Raw genomic sequence first — 18,856 nt, 5'->3', positions numbered from 1 at the left:
CACTGACACCGGAGGAATACTTTGTGTGTATCAAACGTCGCAACGTAACTGGGTGACTATAAAGATGCTCTACAGGTATCTCCGAAGGTGTTAGTTGAGTTAGTATGGATCAAGACTGGGATTTGTCACTCCGTGTGACGGAGAGGTATCTCCGGGCCCACTCGGTAATACAACATCACACACAAGCCTTGCAAGCAATGTAACTTAGTGTAAGTTGCGGGATCTTGTATTACGGAACGAGTAAAGAGACTTGCCGGTAAACGAGATTGAAATAGGTATGCGGATACTGACGATCGAATCTCGGGCAAGTAACATACCGAAGGACAAAGGGAATAACATACGGGATTATATGAATCCTTGGCACTGAGGTTCAAACGATAAGATCTTCATAGAATATGTAGGATCCAATATGGGCATCCAGGTCCCGCTATTGGATATTGACCGAGGAGTCTCTCGGGTCATGTCTACATAGTTCTCGAACCCGCAGGGTCTGCACACTTAAGGTTCGACGTTGTTTTATGCGTATTTGAGTTATATGGTTGGTTACCGAATGTTGTTTGGAGTCCCGGATGAGATCACGGACGTCACGAGGGTTTCTGGAATGGTCCGGAAACGAAGATTGATATATAGGATGACCTCATTTGATTACCGGAAGGTTTTCGGAGTTACCGGGAATGTACCGGGAATGACGAATGGGTTCCGGGAGTTCACCGGGGGGCAGGGGGGGCAACCCACCCCGGGGAAGCCCATAGGCCTTGAGGGTGGCGCACCAGCCCTTAGTGGGCTGGTGGGACAGCCCAAAAGGGACCTATGCGCATTGGAAGAAAAATCGAAGAGAAAAAAAAAAGAGGAGGTGGGAAGGGAAGGAAGGACTCCCACCCACCAAACCAAGTCCAACTCGGTTTGGGGGGGGTGGAACTTCCCCCCTTGGCTCGGCCGACCCCGTTGGGTTCCTTGAGCCCCAAGGCAAGGCCCCCCTCTCCCACCTATATATACGGAGGTTTTAGGGCTGATTTGAGATGACTTTTCCACGGCAGCCCGACCACATACCTCCACGGTTTTTCCTCTAGATCGCGTTTCTGCGGAGCTCGGGCGGAGCCGTGCTGAGACGAGATCATCACCAACCTCCGGAGCGCCGTCACGTTGCCGTAGAACTCTTCTACCTCTCCATCTCTCTTGCTGGATCAAGAAGGCCGAGATCATCGTCGAGCTGTACGTGTGCTAAACGCGGAGGTGCCGTCCGTTCGGCACTAGATCGTGGGACTGATCGCGGGATAGTTCGCGGGGCGGATCGAGGGACATGAGGACGTTCCACTACATCAACCGCGTTCACTAACGCTTCTGCTGTACGGTCTACAAGGGTACGTAGATCACTCATCCCCTCTCGTAGATGGACATCACCATGATAGGTCTTCGTGCGCGTAGGAAATTTTTTGTTTCCCATGCGACGTTCGCCAACAGTGGCATCATGAGCTAGGTTCATGCGTAGATGTCTTCTCGAGTAGAACACAAAAGTTTTTGTGGGCGGTGATGTGCGTTTTGCTGCCCTCCTTAGTCTTTTCTTGATTCCGCGGTATTGTTGGATTGAAGCGGCTTGGACCGACATTACTCGTACGCTTACGAGAGACTGGTTTCATCGCTACGAGTAACCCCGTTGCTCAAAGATGACTGGCAAGTGTCGGTTTCTCCAACTTTAGTTGAATCGGATTTGACCGAGGAGGTCCTTGGATGAGGTTAAATAGCAACTCATATATCTCCGTTGTGGTGTTTGCGTAAGTAAGATGCGATCCTACTAGATACCCATGGTCACCACGTAAAACATGCAACAACAAAATTAGAGGACGTCTAACTTATTTTTGTAGGGTATGCTTGTGATGTGATATGGCCAACGATGTGATGTGATATATTGGATGTATGAGATGATCATGTTGTAATAGATAATATCGACTTGCACGTCTATGGTACGGCAACCGGCAGGAGCCATAGGGTTGTCTTTATACTAAAGTTTGTGCTTGCAGATGCGTTTACTATTTTGCTAGGACGTAGCTTTAGTAGTAATAGCATGAGTAGCACGACAACCCCGATGGCGACACGTTGATGGAGATCATGGTGTGGCGCCGGTGACAAGAAGATCGTGCCGGTGCTTTGGTGATGGAGATCAAGAAGCACGTGATGATGGCCATATCATGTCAATTATGAATTGCATGTGATGTTAATCCTTTTATGCACCTTATTTTGCTTAGAACGACAGTAGCATTATGAGGTGATCTCTCACTAAAATTTCAAGATGAAATTGTGTTCTCCCCGACTGTGCACTGTTGCTACAGTTCGTCGTTTCGAGACACCACGTGATGATCGGGTGTGATAGACTCAACGTTCACATACAATGGGTGCAAAACAGTTGCGCACGCGGAACACTCGGGTTAAGCTTGACGAGCCTAGCATGTGCAGACATGGCCTCGGAACACATGAGACCGAAAGGTCGATCATGAATCATATAGATGATATGATTAGCATAGGGATGCTTACCACTGAAATTATACTCAACTCACGTGATGATCGGACTTGAGCTAGTGTAAGTGGATCATGAACCACTCAAATGACTAGAGAGATGTACTTTTTGAGTGGGAGTTTAGCAAATAATTTGATTAAGTTAAACTCTAATTATCTTGAACATAGTCTAAGTTCACTTTGAATATATTTGTGTTGTAGATCATGGCTCACGCGACAGTCACCCTGAATTTTAATACGTTCCTAGAGAAAGCTAAGTTGAAAGATGATGGAAGCAACTTTCTAGACTGGGCTCGTAATCTTAAGCTAATCTTACAAGCCGGGAAGAAGGATTATGTCCTTAATGCTGCGCTAGGAGATGAACCACCCGCTACGGCTGATCAGGATGTTAAGAACGCTTGGTTAGCACGTAAGGAGGACTACTCAATAGTTCAATGTGCAGTCTTGTATGGCTTAGAACCGGGACTTCAATGTCGCTTTGAGCGTCATGGAGCATTTGAGATGTTCCAGGAGTTGAAGTTTATCCTTCAGAAGAACGCCCAGATCGAGAGGTATGAGACCTCCGATAAATTCTATGCTTGCAAGATGAAGGGGAACTCGTCTGTCAGTGAATATGTGCTCAAAATGTCTGGGTACTCAAACCGTCTAGCTGAGCTGGGGATTGAACTCCCGCAAGAGGCTATCACTGACAGAATCCTTCAATCACTGCCGCCAAGCTATAAAGGCTTTGTGTTGAACTACAACATGCAAGGGATGAACAAGTCTCCCGGCGAGTTGTTTGCGATGCTGAAAGTCGCAGAGTCTGAACTCCACAAAGAGCATCAAGTGTTGATGGTGAATAAGACCACTAGTTTCAAGAGAAACGGCAAAGGCAAGAAGGGAAATTCGAAGAAGAGCGGCAAGCCTGTTGCCAATCCGACGAAGAAACCCAAAGCTGGACCTAAGCCTGAAACGGAGTGTTACTATTGCAAGGGTATGGGTCACTTGAAGCGCAATTGCCCCAAGTATCTGGCAGATAAGAAGGCGGCCAAAGAAAAATCAGGTATATTTGATATACATGTTATTGATGTGTACTTAACCGGCTCTCGTAGTAGTGCCTGGGTATTCGATACCGGTTCTGTTGCTCATATTTGCAACTCGAAACAGGAACTGCGGAATAGACGAAGGCTGGCGAAAGATGAAGTGACGATGCGCGTAGGAAATGGTTCCAAGGTTGATGCAATCGCCGTCGGCACAGTTTCACTTCAGTTACCATCAGGATTAGTTATGAACTTGAATCATTGTTATTTAGTGCCTGCGTTGAGCATGAACATTATATCTGGATCTTGTTTATTGCGAGACGATTACTCTTTTAAGTCAGAGAATAATGGTTGTTCTATTTCTATGAGTAACATCTTTTATGGTCATGCACCCAATGTGAGAGGATTGTTCATATTGAATCTTGATAGCGATACACACATACATAACATTGAGACCAAAAGAGTTAGAGTTAACAATGATAGCGCCATATTTTTGTGGCACTGCCGCTTAGGTCATATTGGTGTAAACGCATGAAGAAACTCCATGCGGATGGACTTTTGGAGTCACTTGACTTTGATTCACTTGACACGTGCGAACCATGCCTCATGGGCAAGATGACTAAAACTCCGTTCTCCGGAACAATGGAGCGTGCAAGTGACTTGTTGGAAATCATACATACCGATGTGTGTGGTCCGATGAGCGTAGAGGCACGCGGCGGATATCGTTATTTTCTCACCTTCACTGACGATTTGAGTAGATATGGTTATGTCTACTTAATGAAGCACAAGTCTGAAACATTTGAAAAGTACAAGCAATTTCAGAGTGAAGTTGAAAATCATCGTAACAAGAAGAACAAGTTCCTACGGTCTGATCGTGGGGGTGAATATCTGAGTTTCGAGTTTGGTGCTCACTTAAGACAATGTGGAATTGTTTCAAAGTTGACACCGCCTGGAACACCACAGCGTAATGGTGTGTCCGAACGTCGTAATCGTACTTTATTAGAAATGGTGCGATCTATGATGTCTCTTACCGATTTGCCATTATCGTTTTGGGGTTATGCATTAGAAATAGCTGCATTCACTTTAAATAGGGCACCATCAAAATACGTTGAGACGACACCATATGAACTGTGGTATGGCAAAAGGCCAAAGTTGTCCTTTCTTAAAGTTTGGGGATGTGATGCTTATGTCAAAAAGCTTCAGCCTAAAAAGATGGAACCCAAAGCGAAAAAGTGCATCTTCATAGGTTACCCAAAAGAGACAGTTGGGTACACCTTCTATCTCAAATCCGAGGGCAAAGTGTTTGTTGCTAAAAACGGAGCTTTTCTCGAGAAGGAGTTTCTCTCGAGAGAATTGATTGGGAGGAAGATAGAACTTGACGAGGTTGTCGAACCTCTCATCCCTCTGGATGGTGGCACAGGGCAAGGGGAAACCTCTGTCGTTGCGACGCCGGTTGAGGAGGAAGTTAATGATGATGATCATGAAACTCCGGTTCAAGTTTCTGTCGAACCACGCAGGTCGACGAGACCACGTGCTGCTCCAGAGTGGTACGGTAATCCTGTCTTATCAATCATGTTGTTGGACAACAATGAACCTGCAAATTATGAAGAAGCAATGGTGGGCCCAGATTCCAACAAATGGCTAGAATCCATCAAGTCCGAGATAGGATCCATGTATGAGAACAAAGTGTGGACTTTGGAGGTACTACCTGAAGGCCGCAAGGCTATTCAGAACAAATGGATCTTTAAGAGGAAGACGGACGCTGACGGCAATGTGACCGTTTATAAAGCTCGACTTGTGGCAAAGGGTTTTTCACAAGTTCAAGGAGTTGACTACGATGAGACATTCTCACCCGTAGCGATGCTTAAGTCCGTCAGAATCATCTTAGCAATAGCTGCATTTTTCGATTATGAAATCTGGCAGATGGATGTCAAAACGGCGTTCCTTAACGGTTTCCTTAAGGAAGAATTGTATATGATGCAACCCGAAGGTTTTGTCGATCCTAAGAATGCTAACAAGGTGTGCAAGCTCCATCGATCCATTTATGGACCGGTGCAAGCATCTCGGAGTTGGAACAAACGCTTTGATGAGGTGATCAAAGCATTTGGGTTTATACAAGTGGTTGGAGAATCTTGTATTTACAAGAAAGTGAGTGGGAGCTCTGTGGCGTTTCCAATATTATATGTGGATGACATATTGCTGATTGGAAACAACGTAGAGTTTTTGGGGAGCATAAAGGATTACTTGAATAAAAGTTTCTCTATGAAGGACCTAGAGAAGCTGCTTACATTCTAGGCATTAAAATCTATAGGGATAGATCAAAACGGCTGATAGGACTTTCACAAAGCACATACCTTGATAAAGTTTTGAAGAGGTTCAAAATGGAACAGTCCAAGAAAGGGTTCTTGCCAGTTTTACAAGGTACGAGATTGAGTAAGACTCAGTGCCCAGCAACTGATGAAGATAGAGAGCATATGCGCTCCGTCCCCTATGCTTCAGCCATAGGTTCTATCATGTATGCAATGCTATGCACTAGACCGGATGTTTGCCTGGCCATAAGTATTGCAGGTAGGTTCCAGAGTAATCCAGGAGTGGATCACTGGACGGCGGTCAAGAATATCCCGAAGTACCTGAAAAGGACTAAGGAGATGTTTCTCGTATATGGAAGTGACGAAGAGCTCGCCGTAAAAGGTTACGTCGATGCAAGCTTTGACACAGATCCGGACGACTCTAAGTCGCAAACCGGATACGTATTTATTCTTAATGGGGGTGCGGTAAGCTGGTGCAGTTCCAAGCAAAGCATCGTAGCAGATTCTACATGTGAAGCGGAGTACATGGCTGCCTCGGAGGCGGCTAAGGAGGGTGTCTGGATGAAGCAATTCATGACGGATCTTGGAGTGGTGCCAAGTGCACTGAATCCAATAACCTTGTTCTGTGACAACACGGGTGCCATTGCCTTAGCAAAGGAACCACGGTTTCACAAGAAGTCCAGACACATCAAACGACGCTTCAACCTCATCCGCGACTATGTCGAAGGGGAGGACGTGAATATATGCAAAGTGCACACGGATCTGAATGTAGCAGACCCGCTGACTAAACCTCTTCCACGGGCTAAGCATGATCAACACCAGAACTGTATGGGTGTTAGATTTATTACAATGTAATTCGCATGACGATGTGAGGACTAGATTATTGACTCTAGTGCAAGTGGGAGACTGTTGGAATTATGCCCTAGAGGCAATAATAAATATAGTTATTATTATAATTCCTGTATCAAGATAATCGTTTATTATCCATGCTATAATTGTATTGAATGAAGACTCATTTACATGTGTGGATACATAGAAAAAACACTGTCCCTAGGAAGCCTCTAGTTGGCTAGCCAGTTGATCAAAGATAGTCAGTGTCTTCTGATTATGAACAAGGTGTTGTTGCTTGATAACTGGATCACGTCATTAGGAGAATCACGTGATGGACTAGACCCAAACTAATAGACGTAGCATGTTGATCGTGTCATTTTGTTGCTACTGTTTTCTGCGTATCAAGTATTTGTTCCTATGACCATGAGATCATATAACTCACTGATACCGGAGGAATACTTTGTGTGTATCAAACGTCGCAACGTAACTGGGTGACTATAAAGATGCTCTACAGGTATCTCCGAAGGTGTTAGTTGAGTTAGTATGGATCAAGACTGGGATTTGTCACTCCGTGTGACGGAGAGGTATCTCCGGGCCCACTCGGTAATACAACATCACACACAAGCCTTGCAAGCAATGTAACTTAGTGTAAGTTGCGGGATCTTGTATTACGGAACGAGTAAAGAGACTTGCCGGTAAACGAGATTGAAATAGGTATGCGGATACTGACGATCGAATCTCGGGCAAGTAACATACCGAAGGACAAAGGGAATAACATACGGGATTATATGAATCCTTGGCACTGAGGTTCAAACGATAAGATCTTCATAGAATATGTAGGATCCAATATGGGCATCCAGGTCCCGCTATTGGATATTGACCGAGGAGTCTCTCGGGTCATGTCTACATAGTTCTCGAACCCGCAGGGTCTGCACACTTAAGGTTCGACGTTGTTTTATGCGTATTTGAGTTATATGGTTGGTTACCGAATGTTGTTTGGAGTCCCGGATGAGATCACGGACGTCACGAGGGTTTCTGGAATGGTCCGGAAACGAAGATTGATATATAGGATGACCTCATTTGATTACCGGAAGGTTTTCGGAGTTACCGGGAATGTACCGGGAATGACGAATGGGTTCCGGGAGTTCACCGGGGGGCAGGGGGGGCAACCCACCCCGGGGAAGCCCATAGGCCTTGAGGGTGGCGCACCAGCCCTTAGTGGGCTGGTGGGACAGCCCAAAAGGGCCCTATGCGCATTGGAATAAAAATCAAAGAGAAAGAAAAAAAAGAGGAGGTGTGAAGGGAAGGAAGGACTCCCACCCACCAAACCAAGTCCAACTCGGTTTGGGGGGGGGAGACCTTCCCCCCTTGGCTCGGCCAACCCCCTTGGGGCTCCTTGAGCCCCAATGCAAGGCCCCCCCTCTCCCACCTATATATACGGAGGTTTTAGGGCTGATTTGAGATGACTTTTCCACGGCAGCCCGACCACATAACTCCACGATTTTTCCTCTAGATCGCGTTTCTGCGGAGCTCGGGCGGAGCCGTGCTGCGATGAGATCATCACCAACCTCCGGAGCGCCGTCACGCTGCCGGAGAACTCTTCTACCTCTCCGTCTCTCTTGCTGGATCAAGAAGGCCGAGATCATCGTCGAGCTGTACGTGTGCTAAACGCGGAGGTGCCGTCCGTTCGACACTAGATCGTGGGACTGATCGCGGGATAGTTCGCGGGGCGGATCGAGGGACGTGAGGACGTTCCACTACATCAACCGCGTTCACTAACGCTTCTGCTGTACGGTCTACAAGGGTACGTAGATCACTCATCCCCTCTCGTAGATGGACATCACCATGATAGGTCTTCGTGCGCGTAGGAAATTTTTTGTTTCCCATGCGACGTTCGCCAACAGTCCTCTGTAGAGTAGGAGCAGAGAGAGAGAGGGTTCGGTCGCCGTGTCTACCCCGTCTACTCCGTTGAGCAGCGCCGACGGCCATGTCCAGGGGCTCGGGGAGACTCCCCGCGACCCATTCCCACCAGCGTTGAGGACGAGGGGCGACCACAACGACGGCCAGCAGTGCGTCATCACCTCGGCCTCAGAGCACCTCGTCTTCCTCTACCCCCGTTAGCAGCAAGAACCGCCGGCGTCTTCTTCCCCTGCGGCTACTTCTTCGATTGGGTGGCCTCCTCTCCTTCCTTCCCCAAGGTGAGGAACGTCTTCCCCTTCCTTCCTTCTCCTCCCTCGGCCTAGACCCGCCATGGCACTTGTTGGGGATATTGCCTGCAGTTGTGACCCGCCAAATATGGGCCGGGTTACTGTTAAGGCGATTCATCCTTTAAGGCTAGTTGGGCCTCTGTCCGGGCGGTTCGAAGTCGCAGGATAGTTATGATTTATGGAAGGACTCTGGGTTCGACAAGACGGCGACTTAGAGACCGCGGTGGTCATGATTTGTAAAAAGGAAGGGACTCCTGTAAACCCTAAGGCTTCGACCTATATATAAAGGCGAGTCTGGAGGGGGAGAGGGGGTTAGAAATCATCGAGTGCTAGGTTAGGGCGAGTTACGCCTTCCTTGTAATCGAATCCACGTCAATACACACAAAGAAGGACGTAGGCTATTACCTCTTCTCGAGGGGCCGAACCTGGGTAAATCGCCGTGTCTCTCCCGCTTAAACCCTTTGAGTCGCCACCAAGGTGCGATGGCTCCAGTACTAAGTCCTTTCACGAGGACATCTGCCGTGACAAAACCACGACAGTTGGCGCCCACCGTGGGGCCTGCGCCGGTGGAGTTGAGTTCTCAAAGGGAGCCCTACCAGGGTCTGGGAGTTATGCGGCGGCGCTCATGACTTGGAGCCGACGCGGCATAGCCTACATCGACAACAGGCGATGGGGACCTGAAGCAAATTCTCTCGAATCAGGCTACAGGGTCCCCTTCGGCAAGATCAACGTCTTCATCGGCATGATCGGTTCACCCGTTCCTGAGCCGGACACCTCCTCCGACATCGTCGAGCCGGCCAGGTATGTTCATCCAGTCATAACCCAGAATATGACCCGCCCGGTCTTTGTGGGTTTCACACAGGGATCGGAGGAACCAGAGCGCGCGGCGGCTCAGGAGGGCACCCCCGTCAACTCTGACGACGAGTCATCCATGGGCGAGTCCAATTCCATCCAGTCCCTCCACGGAGACGGTCTTGGGGGCTTGTCATTGGCCATGGATCCGGAAATCCTCGATCGAACCCGCCGCCAGATCGCCATCTACATGGCCGGGGTGACTCAACCCGCACCGAACCCCGCCGGGGGCGATGGAGCCGGCGGGACGTCCAGAAGTGCGTCAGCAGTCCTAGTGGATTTAGCGGCGGAAATCACAAGACTAATGTCAACCCCCCTCACACCAGAGAACCAAGGAGAGATAAATGCGGAGATAGCAAAGCTGAGGGAGGCGGTGGCAAAGGCCCATCAGGATGCTGAGACGGAGTCCGCCAGGATGGAAACTCGACAGGCCCAGATTACGGCCGAAAGGATGCGGTTGAACACCGACAATTGGCGGCTCGAAAGACAGCAGCGCGCATCCGACGCCGTCCATCAGCGGAGGCACCAAGGACGCCTGCCCCATGATCTCAATCCGACTCGCCTGTTCGACACTCCCCAAACGCCCGGGATGGGAGCCGCTCCAGCAGGAGGGATGGGCCGCCCTCCTAATCCGCCGATTCAGCCGACTGAGGGTCAAATCCCTCGTTTCCGTACCCCCCGAGGCCACTTCTCTAACCCGGTGGATAACGTGCTTGCCGCAACCCGCCACCTGGAGTCCCTCCCGATCCACGGAAACACCCCAGCTGAGATCGAAGCAAGGAACGCCATTGAGATGTTGAAAACAGCGGTGGTCCAAAACGCGCAGTTCTCACACAGCCCCGAACGGCTACACTCCACCCCCCAGGCGAGCTATACCAGGGGTTGGCCTGAGGATCAGCCAGCCGTAAACAGCGCCCCGCGACACCTCCCGCAGGACAACCCGCCCGAGCGGGACCCGCCGGGCGGAGGTCCACCCAACACTCAAGAGGCTCAGACTCCTCCGGCGGGGACCGGAGGGCGAGTTGGGGTGCCCTGCTTGTCCCTGGCCCTTCGAAACGAAAGAATGCCCAAGGACTTCAAAGGACCAAGAAAGGTGCCTAATTACACACCAGACCTCGAACCAACATCTTGGATCGAGGGCTATGAGATCGCCATGGACATGATCGACGTAAACGAGGCGGTTTGCGCCAGATATTTCACCATGATGCTCGAGGGATCGGCACGCACTTGGTTGAAGAATTTACCTCCCAATTCTATCCAGTCCTGGGCCGAGTTAAAGGAACGTTTTATCAAAAACTTCCGGGGAACCTGCAAACGACCGATGACAATCGTCGACTTACAACACTGCGTGCAACGCCCGGATGAGTCGGCGCATCATTGGTCGCGGCGAGTCGCGGAAATTATCCATTCATCGGATGGCATCACGGCAGCGCAAGCTGTGCTTATCCTCGAGCACAACTGCCACTACGAACCGCTGGTCCAGAAGCTGGGGCGACTCAAACGGAAGTTCAGGATATGGGCGAGCTGATGGATACCCTCACTAGGTACGCCGAAGCCGATGATACCAAGGATCCCAGCGAGGATGGTAAGGGTAGCTCGCCCAAGAAGGGCGATTCAGTGAATAAGCATACCCGCCTCCAAGGCCGCAACCGTCATAACCAGGGGACCAACGGCAAGCGTAGGCCGCATGAGGAGCCCTCGGATCTGGTTGCCAACACCAACGCTAATGACAGCAAAAAGAAGAATCGAGGCTTCAGCGGGAAAAGACCGCGTAACTACGAAGAGTTGCTCAAAGGCCCTTGCCCGCACCACGCCACGGCCGACGGCCCGGCGGGCCACTCCTGGGAGAACTGCTTCGTGATGCGGGATTTTCGGGCCGAGGCGATCAAGAAGAGCTAGAGCGAAGACCCGAACCGTCGCCAAGACCAACTCGCCGCGCCCAACCAAAGGCACAACCCCTTCGGCGGTTTTCCCGAACAAGAGGCTCAGGGGGGGCCGTAGCCAGGCGGCGGCCAATACCCGGTGCACCACCACCGGGGTACAACCCGCCAGGAGTCTTCCAGCAGCCGCCCCCGCAGGGGGCTCCGCAGGACCAGGATGACCATGGGGGCTTCCGCAACAATCCTAAACAGCTAAGTAATGGGCAATACCATGTTTTCACCACTAATGCTTGCAGACGTGATAAAAAGGTAAATCACCGGGCGTACAGCGTAATTGAGCCGGCAGTTCCCAGATATCTCCACTGGTCCGAACAGACCATAACATGGAGCAGAGAGGATCACCCGCCGAGAATAGATAACCCGGGCGACCTGGCCTTGGTCGTGGCTCCCCAAGTGGCGGGCTACACTCTATCGAAAGTACTGATGGATGGCGGCAGCAGCATTAATATCCTATACTTCGACACCTTCCGGAGGATGAATCTATTAGAGAAAGACTTGATGCCTTCAACCACAGTTTTCCACGGCATCGTCCCGGGCAAATCCGCTTATCCGATTGGCCGAGTCAGGCTCTCAGTAGCGTTTGGAACTGCACAGAACTACAGGTCGGAGTCTCTGGTCTTCGAGGTGGTCAAATTAAAAAGCCCGTACCATGCGCTGTTCGGACGACCGGCTTACGCTCGCTTCATGGCCCGCCCATGCTACGTCTACCTCAAGCTCAAAATGCCTGGTCCTAAAGGGCCTATCACGGTCGACGGAGATAGAAGGATTGCAAAGGAGTGTGAGGAAGGAGACGCGGCCTACGCGGAAGTCGCCTGCGCGGCGGAAGAGCTCAAAAACCACCGGGCCAATGTTGACCCGGCGGACATGACACCACTCAAGAAACCAACTACAGATTCCGAGTCACCCCTCAAGTTCAAACCAACGGATGACACGAAGACAGTCGACTTCGTCCCTGGCGATTCATCCAAGCAGTTTACCATTGGGACGGGTCTGGACCCCAAATAGGAAAGCGCGCTCATCGAATTCATCCGTGAGAATCGGGACATCTTCGCATGGAAACCCTCTGACATGCCGGGTGTACCGAGAGAATTCGCTGAGCACCATCTTAATATTGACCCAAAATGCAAACCTGTCCAACAATACCTCCGCAGGTTTAACGAGGAGCGACGGAAGGCGATTGGAGAGGAAGTCGCCCGTCTTTTAGCCGCCGGGTTCATCGTGGAAGTCTTTCACCCCAAATGGCTAGCTAACCCGGTGTTAGTACTCAAGAAGAATGGCACTTTCCGTATGTGTATTGACTATACGGACCTCAACAGAGCTTGCCCCAAGGATCCTTTCCCTCTTCCCCGCATCGACCAAATCATTGACTCGGTGGCGGGATGCGAACGATTGTGCTTTTTGGACGCGTACTCAGGTTATCATCAGATAAAAATGGCTGTGGAAGATCAAGAAAAGACTGCTTTCATAACTCCCTTCGGGGCCTTTTGCTATGTGTCCATGCCGTTCGGGCTCAAGAGCGCAGGGGCGACTTACCAACGTTGCATCCAGAATTGTCTTCACAGCCAAATTGGCCGCAACGTCCATGCTTACGTTGACGACATTGTGATCAAGACCCGCCGGGAGGAGACACTTCTGGAAGACCTTAAGGAAACCTTTGATAATTTACGGGTATATCAGATGAAGCTAAATCCTACCAAGTGCGTTTTCGGCGTGCCTGCGGGAAAACTACTGGGTTTCTTGGTATCGGAGCGCGGCATCGAGGCTAACCCGGACAAAATTGAAGCGGTTGCCTCCCTCGGCAAGCCGACGAATGTTAACCAAGTTCAGCGATTGGCCAGTCGTATCGCGGCTCTCAGTCATTTTGTAAGCCGCCTCGGAGAAAAGGCGATTCCGCTCTATCAATTGTTGAGGAAGTCTGACCGATTCGTGTGGACAGAGGAAGCCGACGAGGCATTTCAGGCCTTGAAGCATCAACTGGTTAACCCGCCGGTCCTGGCGGCCCCGACTGAAAAGGAGCCTATGCTCCTGTATATCGCCACGAATTCCAAAGCGGTCAGCGTGGCTGTGGTCGTCGAAAGAAAGGAGGAAGGAAAGGAATACCCGGTACAACGCCCGGTGTACTTTATCAGTGAGGTGTTAACTCTCTCCAAACAACGATACCCCCATTGGCAAAAATTGGTCTATGGGGTGTTCATGGCGAGTCGGAAGCTTAAACATTATTTCCAAGAACACCCAATCACCGTGGTCAGTTCCGCGCCCCTCGGCGACGTCATCCAAAACCGCGAGGCAACAGGGCGAATCGCCAAATGGGCGATAGAACTTGGGTCACATCACATTCAGTATACCCCCCGCACGGCCATCAAGTCCCAGGCACTAGTTGATTTCGTCAATGATTGGACGGAGCTTCAGGTTCCGGAAGATTGCCCCGACCTTACCTATTGGACTATTTATTTTGATGGATCCAGGCAGTTGGAGGGCTCGGGGGCTGGTGTGGTGTTGATATCCCCTCAAGGAGATAAGTTCTGCTACGTCCTCCGGCTCATGTTCCCTTGTACAAATAATGCGGCAGAGTATGAAGCTCTGCTCCACGGTTTGCGACTAGCAAAAGAGATGAACCTAACCCGAGTCAGATGTTTTGGGGACTCAGATCTGGTGGCGCAACAGGTTTCGGGCACCTGGGACTCTCGAGATCCTATGATGGCGGCTTACAGGCGAGCCGTATCTGACGTGGCGGGCTATTTTCATGGATACCAGGTTGATCACGTTGATCGGCGACTCAACGAAGCAGCTGATGCCCTCTCGCGACTCGGCTCACAGAGAAAACCTGTCCCCCCTAATGTCTTCTTGGATATCTTGCACAAACCGTCCGTGACTGTACCCACGGAGGAGGAATTGGCGATACCAGATCCCGAGTCTCAGCTTGTGGCGGCTCTCCATATCGCTCCGGATTGGGCTCTTCCTTATATAGCTTACCTTGCCCGTGGCGAGTTACCCACTGACGAAGTTTTGGCTCGCCAGATTGTTCGGCGTAGCAAGTCCATGGTCATCATTAATGGCGAGCTATATAAACGAAGTGCTTCAGGGGTCTTTCAGCGGTGCGTCTCCTCCGAGGAAGGATGCACGATCCTTAATGACATCCATTCTGGAGACTGCGGACATCACGCCGGGTCACGTTCTTTGGTATCAAAAGCCTTTCGACACGGTTTCTTCTGGTTGATGGCTCACGCAGATGCAGAAGATATAGTATGGCGATGCGAGGGGTGCCAACGATACGGGAGACAGGCTCATGTGCCGGCTCAAGAATTGAGGATGATCCCCATTACTTGGCCTTTCGCGGTCTGGGGGCTGGACATGGTCGGCCCCTTTAAGATGTCCTCCAACAAGAAAACTCACTTATTGGTGGCGGTTGATAAATTCACCAAGTGGATTGAGGCGGAGCCGGTTGGGGCTTGCGACGCGGAAACTGCGGTAAAATTTCTGAAGAAGCTGATTTTCCGTTTTGGATATCCGCACAGTATCATCACAGACAATGGTACTAACTTGTCCCAAGAAGCGATGCTGGATTTCTGTCGCCGTGAACATATCCGGCTTGATATCTCTGCGGTTGCTCACCCGCAGTCAAACGGACAGGCCGAGCGGGCGAATCAGGAAGTTTTGCGAGGGATCAAACCTCGGCTCATAATTCCCCTGGAAAGAACTCCAGGATGTTGGGTGGAGGAGTTACCTTCGGTATTATGGAGCATCCGAACCACCCCGAATCGCTCCACGGGGTTCACCCCTTTCTTCTTGGTCTATGGTGCAGAGGCCGTCCTCCCTACTGACATAAGGCATGACTCTCTTAGAGTCGCCGCATATGTGGAGCAGGACAATGAGCTGGCGCGTCAGGACTCTTTGGACGCCTTGGAAGAGGCACGTGACTTAGCAGCGGCTCGTTCGGCGATCTATCAGCAAGATCTGCGGCGTTATCATAGTCGCCGGGTGAAGAGTCGGACCTTGCAGGAAGGCGATTTGGTGCTTCGACTGATACAAGATCGGGCAGGCATGCACAAGCTTTCGCCCCCTTGGGAGGGACCTTTCATTGTCAGCAAGAACCTCCGCAATGGTTCTTACTACTTGATGGATCTTCGGTCTGATCGAACGACTACGGGGGCTGAGTCAACTCGCCCTTGGAATATTGCCCATTTGCGGCCTTATTACACTTGAGTTCTTAAAACTCCATGCTTTGTAAGTTTTTCAGTTTTTTGGTTATGAAATAATATAATGTTTCCCTGACTCGGGGGGCTTCTTCTTTAAAAAGAAAGAGCAATTTCATGACATCCTGTTGCGACCTTATGAGCCGACAGAACATGCATTAAGGGTGGGTGCACGAGCTTTCTGACTCGCCTCCCCCTGTCGCGAGCTTATGAGCCGACGAAACCTGCATTAAGGGTGGGTGCACGAGCTTTCTGACTCGCCTCCCCCTGTCGCGACCTTATGAGCCGACGAAACCTGCATTAAGGGTGGGTGCACGAGCTTTCTGACTCGCCTCCCCCTGTCGCGACCTTATGAGCCGACGAAACCTGCATTAAGGGTGGGTGCACGAGCTTTCTGACTCGCCTCCCCCTGTCGCGACCTTATGAGCCGACGAAACCTGCATTAAGGGTGGATGCACGAGCTTTCTGACTCGCCTCCCCCTGTCGCGACCATATGAGCCGACCAAACCTGCATTAAGGGTGGGTGCACGAGCTTTCTGACTCGCCTCCCCCTGTCGCGACCTTATGAGCCGACGAAACCTGCATTAAGGGTGGGTGCACGAGCTTTCTGACTCGCCTCCCCCTGTCGCGACCTTATGAGCCGACGAAACCTGCATTAAGGGTGGGTGCGCGAGCTTTTTGACTCGCCCCCCTCCCTATCGCGATCATATGAGCCAACAAAATTGCTCGTGTTATGATTTGACTTTGGAAATTTTTTCCTCACTGCTTACTCGTTGAAACTGTTTGTGATTCTTTTATTTTCACAGATAATGTGCTCAAGGTTTTCATCCTTGGCGGGTTGAGCATTTCAGGCGACTCTGATAAAGGTTAACCAAATATTTTAAACCGCCTCAAAAACGGTATAAGGGTTTTTTGCAGAAGATGTCATCAAAAGATAGTACAGACTATTACATGGCTCTTGGGCCAAATTCAAGGAAAGCCTATTCCGCTAAGTTCTGGCGTGAGCTCTGACCAGCTTCGATTTGTAAATCGCCCAAGACCCAATTGCATCTGGACAAAGAGGCGAAATCATCTTAATCGGTCAAGATTGATGCCAGGTCTGTTTCCCAGTCAAAGGGATTCTTGGGTCGCCGAGGGATAAGGTTGGTCACCACGAAGGTTGGCGGGCTGATTTTCTTGTTCTTTTCATCGTAAGCCGCCTGATATTTTGTCAAGTCAAGGCTGGCGGCGAGTTGAGTCGCGGCTAGTCGAGAATCCTTGACAACCTTCTGGTAGTCTTCTTCCACGAACTCCGAGCCGTCATCTTTAAGCTGAGGGAAGCCGGCAGCTACTTCTTCCAAATTAATTTCTGGAGCATACGCCAGGCAGTGACTCAGAGCCGTCAGGACACCCTTCCGGGCGGCTGATCGGGTTAACTCGCCGATCTGGGGAGGCAGTGTGGATAGATATCCAAGCACCTTTTTGATAGAAGTTATGGGCTCCTTTGCACCGATCACAGCTTTGACGGTCAGCACACTGCCTGTGTACAGTTGTTCCGTCAGTGTATAGATCGCCTTCAGCATCAACACGCTGTCGTCTTGCAGATTGGCGACTCTCGAGCCTGTGATCAAATAACCGGTAAGTTAAACATTAAGGAATTCCTCCAAGGCAGAGGATAGGATTGGCGAGTTAGGTAAAGCTTACCAAAGATGGCTTGTGTCATGTTGGAAATATGGCGCTTTAAGCCGGATAGCTCCTGCTGCACAGTTGCCAGCTTTGCTTCTGCTTTTTCGGCTCTCGTCAAAACCGCGTTGTGGTCAGCCTGAGTTCTTTCTAACTCGACTTTGAGCTTTTCCAGTTCAGCCAGAGCCAGCTTATATTTGTCTTCCGACTGAGCTCGGGCATCTTGTTGGTCAGCCAAGTTTTTCCTTAAGTCGCCCAGGACCAGTTCGGTCTGGGTAAGGCTTTCCTGTTCAAAATTTAAAAACAGAGACAAGTCTCAGAATTATTGCAAGGCAATACCCCTGACACTTGGGGGCTAATGTATAATTTCTCAAGGGAAATTATACAGAAATCAAGACCCGGCTCATCATTTTACTGATGACCCGACCCTTGGGGGTTACTGGTCGCGAATCTTTTAAAAGACCCGGCTCATCATTTTACTGATGACCCGGCCCTTGGGGGTTACTGGTCGCGAAGCTTTTAAAAGACCCGGCTCATCGTTTTACTGATGAGCCGGCCCTTGGGGGTTGCTGAGAATAATATAGAGTATAAAATTTTACCTCATGTTTGATATTTAACATCTTCAGCAGATTCTTTTCCATCTCGTAACTCGCTTCCAGGCGACTTGCGAAGCCAGAACAGAGTTCTTTAAACTCCAGACCTGCATAGTCAGAAAGTTTCGCCTTGGAAGGCCCAGACTCGAGAATTGATGGAGAAGGGGATGCTGTATGTTTGGAGAGGATTGTATCTGCCGGCTTGGAGAAAACAAAACCAGTAATGACCACAGCATCTGGGTCATCAGTTGTCGCCATTACGATCGGTGATCTTGGGACATCCGTTGATCCTTTGGGCGACTCAGGAGGGTTTGTTTGAATTGTCGGCTCGTGTTGACTCGGATCCTCTTGAGTCGGAGTAGCTTTCCTTGGAGGTTCAGGAGTGGCGTCAGGGTTTGATCCACTGGTCTTCCTCTTTTTGGCTTGCGCCCTAATAAACCAGAGATAGGCGTGTTAAAAAATATATATAAAAGAGTATCATTCTCAAGGATCAGGACAAGGAACTTACCCCGGGACTCGGATCATTGGTGGAAGGGTCGACATCACTGAGTCGCCAGAAGTGGGGGGAGAATCCTGCAGAATTGGTACATCGATAATACTGGCGGGTTAGGACTGTGATCGAAAGCAGCGCGAACAATGGTTGCTCACATAAGAAAAGGAGGTACCTCGCTTGGTTTTCTTTTGTTCCTTGTTGGCAAGCCAGGTGTCAGGTCGCTAGAATGACTTCGCGTTTTCCGTT

Source organism: Hordeum vulgare, chromosome 2H (genome assembly GCF_904849725.1).
Source record: "Hordeum vulgare subsp. vulgare chromosome 2H, MorexV3_pseudomolecules_assembly, whole genome shotgun sequence".
Lineage (NCBI taxonomy): Eukaryota > Viridiplantae > Streptophyta > Magnoliopsida > Poales > Poaceae > Hordeum > Hordeum vulgare.
Note: the sequence above shows the minus strand (reverse complement) of the source record.